The following is a 5,897-nucleotide window of genomic DNA, read 5'->3' as shown; positions in this document are numbered from 1 at the left end:
GAGCCAGGCGATGGAGAAATCAATGCTTTTCTTCTGATGACTCGACAGGTGGCACTTTTTTTGCCGGGGGGGGGGGGGGGTGAGGTGGGAGAGTGAGCCTTAGCCTTGGGCTTAAAAGTTGTTTACACAAATGATATACATATTTTGGGCGGGGCTATGATTTGCAGGCTATTGAATATGGCAATTATCTATCAAACATACGACAAAGACATATTATTTTAAAAGTCAAACTTAAAAAATTCATACGTGTCTTTTCGTTAAAAAAATAAATGTTTGTCAGTTAGACATATATCATTTTTTAAATGGGTTAAAAGAAACTTCTTCTAATTCAGTTGTTAGGAAAACTATCCCATAATTGACAGAATCTTTTGAATTTCTTTAGGAGAAAAGTCAATTAGAAAAATTATTTTTATTTAAAAACGCAAATTTTAAAAAATAAATAAATATAAAGCTATCAAATGATATGCTTAAAGATTCTGCTATACAAAAACTTCACACACTACACACACCACTTAATAAATAAGTAATTTTATTTTTTTATCTGTATATTTTATACAATATGAAGATAAAAAAATAAAATTATATATTTTTAAGTAGTGTGCAAGAGTGTGAGGTTTATGTTTAGAATTTTTTATGCTTAAATATCATTTTTTATTTTATTCTCAAACATTTATACAAACTATGCCATCATTTCAAGAGCACCAAGGGTAGAACCAACTTTCTCTCCCACAACCCTTTTCATACCCCCTAAGAGCATCCTCATTAGCTTGGCCAAATGAGGAGGTTGGCTAAAATTTACATAATTGATGTCAAAAACATCCTACATTGAATTGGGCAAATCTAAAATAATTTAGACTTTTGCTACAGTGGTTGGCCAAATATGGAGAACCACAATTGATTTACTAAATATTAAAATAGTAATTTCTCACTCCAAACAAACATTAAAATATTCGTTTCTCACTTCAAGCAAAAATACTATTTAGTTTGTAATTAAGAAATTTAAATAGAATTTTAAATAAATTTAATTAAATATTTTTTGTTATTAGCATTAAATGACTTTTGATAATATGATTTTTTTAATATTAATTTAATTACAATATAATTATTATTAACATTTAATTGGTAGAGATACAAAATGTGATAAAAATAAATTAAATACAAAAATTATTAAATTAATAATATTTTATTATTATATAAAGAGTGAATGGATAATCCAATGTGGGGGTTGAATTTAAATGAAATAGGTAAATGTAAAAAAGTGTGATATTGGCTAAATTTTAAAAATGAATTTGGCCAAGCCAATGAAGATGCTCTAAAGGGAGGCTGTGTAGTTGAACCCAAAAAGATTCATGATCAAACTACATGTCCTTAATAGGTGTATACCCATCAGATTCCTCGAGTATAACTAGATGCCTATCAAACATTCATGGACAACCTTTCTTCACCCTTAATAAGTCAGTCTAAAATTGAAATTCGAAGACAATCATGTTGGTTTCCACTTCTGAAATACAAATACTCCCTGTAACTTTTCATATTTTCATCATTTTGCGAAAAGCATCCATATTTATTGATTTTTCCACAAGAACTTTCCCTGTCAACATACACCACGCATTATAGTTTCTGCAACATCCCCTTAGCATTTTCAACACCAGTTTTTTCCTTATCAGTCAGTGATAAATTACTGCACAAAACTAAAATAGCCTCCGCCATATTGAGATTCACTACTAACCCTCCACTGGAAAATCCAAGAAGAATACTTGCCCTTGGCAAACTTTCCTCTCATCTTAGCAACCCAAGAGAGAGACACCTTAGTAACTATTTCCTTAATCGTCGGACACCTTAGTAACTGTTTTCTTAATCTCCGGAAAGTAAGTCTAATATATAATATGGGTACTGGGTGGGGTAAGTGCTTAAGGGTTCGTGTCTTAATAGATCTAACCATGTTAGAGGGTTGAATGTTAAAATTGGTGCAATGTCTACATGGGTTACATGTAAATATGAGAGGCTGCCAAAGCTTTGCTTCTCTTGTGGGGTCATTCTACATGGGGATTCTAGTTGAGTAAAAATCAATGATAACCACAATTCTCCATAATAACGTAAGCAATATGAATTATGGCTTAAAGCCTCACAATTGTCAGGACGGAAGTTTGTTGGATATACCCCTGGTTCTGTGTCTGCATTATCAAATGAGATGGTAGAAGAAAGTGAGTAGAGGATCGGTGACCCCATTGATGAGGTTGCATGAAATTTAGTGACAGTTATCTCTCTACAAAGGAGAAGGGAAAAGATGGTATATGATATTCAAAATTTGAACTCTGTTCATCAGATAACAACTGCCATAATGGTTACTGACGTGGACAAACGGTTGACAAAACTTCCAAGTGCTTGTGTGACTCTCATTCTAACTTCAAGATTAACAGTGAGAAAATGGATGGACTTATGGAAAAACTAATGTTTCTAGGCCTCGTTTTTTTTTACAACACATTTCATATCATTTTATCTAATCATTACAACTTTCTCAAATTCTCACATAAATAAATAATTCAACTTTTTCAAATTCCAAAACAATAATAACATTAAAAAAATATTCTAACAATATTTTATTCAATTTTTAACTTTTATCTCAACTCATCTCATCTGCGAAAACAAACGAGGCTAAACAGGCAAAGGATGTATCTACTGATAATGTTCTGGAACTCAATGTGACCTCTGATAAACAAACCAAGTCTTGGAAGAGAAGGGATAGACTACGGAAAAATAATCCACAATCTAAGACATCTCAATCTAAATGCTCAAAAGGAAGGCTGGGGAAGTAAATACTCATTCTTTAAGATTCTAGACGTTAAAGTACAAGTTGACAGAAAGAGTCTCATATCTCTCCCTGATCTAGCAACCTTTGCTGAGCATTATGAATATCATAAGTTGTAACTGTCGAGGGTTCGGAAACCCTTGCACAATTCGTGCATTTTGCCAATTGGTGAAAGATTCGAATCCTGACATTCTATTTCCTATGGAAACAAAATCTTAGAGAAATAAGATGGTTAGTTTGTTGTTACATTTTTGTTTACTAATGTTTTTATAAATGATAGTGTGGGGGAGTAAGGGTGATTTAGCATTGTATTGGAAGGCTAAGATTGGGCTGGACATACAAAATTATTCTCTATATCATATAAATACTATAGTTACTGATGTTGGAACTGATATGGTGTGGAAGTTTACAGGTTTTTATGGTTGTCCTGATGTTTCAAAGCGTGATGAGGGCAGGCAACTGTTAAAGGTTCTCAAGGATTTACTTGCTCTTCCATGGTTATGCGTTGGTGATTTTAATGAGATCCTTTGTCAATCTGAAAAGTTTGGAGCAGCATGGAGATCTCCATGTCAAATGGAAAAGTTTCAGGAAACTTTGGAGGATTGTGAATTGCATAGTCTTGATTTTACTAGTCTGAGATATACATGGTGTAACTATAGGAAAGATTCTTCTTTTACTAAGGAGAGATTGGACATAATGGTTGCTAACAAGAAGTGGATTGACAGCCATGTTCATATGGACATTCTACTCTTGTCAAATTGTCGTCCATATCATTGCCTACTTTTGATGAAAATGGGTGAAAAAAAATAAGGTGGAAAGAAAGGTGAAGCCCTTTAGATTTAAATCAAGTTGGACTTTATATGAGAATTATTGTCAGATTGTGGAGAATATATGGTTTGATGTTCAAACAGATAAAGAAAAGATTAATGTAATACAACAGAAATTAAGAAGTTGTCGAGCACACTTTAGAAGATGGTAGATTGATAATAGTTACAAAGTAAAGAAGGCAATCAAAGACAAATCTGTACTTCTCTCTCAATATCAAGAACAAGGTAATGCTACAAATGTGGAGATTGCTAAACAACTTCGGGAAGATATTGATTATTTGTTAGAAAAGGAAGAGATAGCATGGAAACAAAGGGCTAAGTAGCAGTCGCTTAAGCATGGAGATCAAAATTCTAAATTTTTCCATTATTGTACAAACCAAAGAAGAAAGGTTAACCATATCAATAATGTGGAAGATGAAAGTGGAAGAGGTTTTCAGAATCAGCATAAACTTGGTAAGGCTTTTACTAATTATTTTAATCTTCACATCCCACAGGAATTACAAACATGCTTAATGGGATTCACTACTCAAGTTCCTAGAGAATTCATTGATTCATTGGATATGCCATATACTGGAGAAGAAGTTTGAAATGCACTATTTCAGATTGATCCATTGAAGCCTCGAAGGCCTGATGGTTTTTCAGCATGTTTCTATCAGAAGTATTGGACAATAGAAGGAGAACAGATTACCAAAGTAGTTTTGGAACTTCATAGCCCTCGTTTGGATTCAGAGATGAGTTGAGATAATTTGTAAATAGTAGTGAGATTGTTGAGTTGAGATGAGATAAGATGGTTTTTAAAAATTTGTGTGTTTGGATTAAGAAGTAAGATGAGATGGTTTTAACTTTCTAGAGATTTTATAGATGTGGGTCCCACCAATTATTGCATAGTATTTGTAATGATTTTGTTTTATTTATAAATATATTTATAAATAATAATAGTAATTTATAAATTACGTACTCAAATATAATTTTTTATAAGATGTTTCATAATAAGATTATGAGATGACAATATTTTTATTAAAATATATTAATTTAATAAAATTGAAAATTTGTTTATTTTTTGCCAAGAAAATAATTAAATAATTATTTATATATTTATAAATACTTTTTATCAAAATATTGTGCTTAAAATCATTTTCCATTTTCAAGTACTTATGGTCATTCTACCCACATTTTCCACTTATTTTACGCAAACACTATATGTATGCACATTCTTAATTGGAAATTACTCAGATTTGTTTTGAAAAAACTCTATCCTATAATTTTCACAACACAGCATAGAGCAAAGAAAATGTTGAATCTATGTATCTATTTTATGGTCTATCTCATATAAAATCACTTTATTTTATAATTTTATTATTATAAAAATTACATATGGACCAATCATTTATTAAAATAGATTTCGGGCTAGACCTTCTAAAATATCAATGCTAATATGTTTTGAAATGTGCTACAAACTTTTTCATGTATGTAAATAAGTAATCTATCTCGAGACCCATTTAAAAATATATTTATAAATATCTTTTGTTTATAATTATTTTGTTTTACTTATAACTATATTTGCTAATTAATAAATTAACAACCCAAAAGAAAATATATTTATTTATAATTTCCATAGCAAATTATGGATACTAAAAAATATAGCATAAAAAATAGGGGTAAAATTTGCTGAAATTAGCTCGCAATTTCCTCTGGACGTTGAAAGCATGGTTCACGCGGGAGGATGAGATTTGAGGAACTAAACCTTTGCGAATGGATGCGAGATAAGGTACATAGAAGGAAGGGCACGAATGAGGGGAATGGGTCCTGTTGATTTCCAGACATTGGAGATTCGTCTCTCTTGTTGAATATTATGGTCTGCAAAAGCAAAAAAGTCCAAGAAGTATACAAGAAGATAACAATCTTTTTTGTCTTTTAGTTCTTTTGTCGTTAGTGAACATATTATGAAACATCTCAGTGATTTGAAAAAACAACCATTTGGATTGAGAAGTGTTTTATCGTACAAGCTGAGATGAGATTGTTTCATCTCATCTCCGAATACAAACAACGCCTAATCACAATGGGGAATGAGATACTAAGTCGTTTGGATTCGAAAATGAGTTGAGATGAGTTGAGATGGGTTGTAAATAGTAGTGAGATTTGTGAGTTAAAGTTGATGAATAGTAGTGAGATGAGTTGTGAATCCAAACCGTGAAACTTTTATCTATTTGATCCCAAAGAAGATATCTCCTATAAAAGTGACTGATTATAGGCCTATTAGC

Source organism: Juglans microcarpa x Juglans regia, chromosome 6S (genome assembly GCF_004785595.1).
Source record: "Juglans microcarpa x Juglans regia isolate MS1-56 chromosome 6S, Jm3101_v1.0, whole genome shotgun sequence".
NCBI lineage: Eukaryota > Viridiplantae > Streptophyta > Magnoliopsida > Fagales > Juglandaceae > Juglans > Juglans microcarpa x Juglans regia.
The sequence above is the reverse complement of the archived record's forward strand: the minus strand, read 5'-3'. Positions refer to the sequence as shown.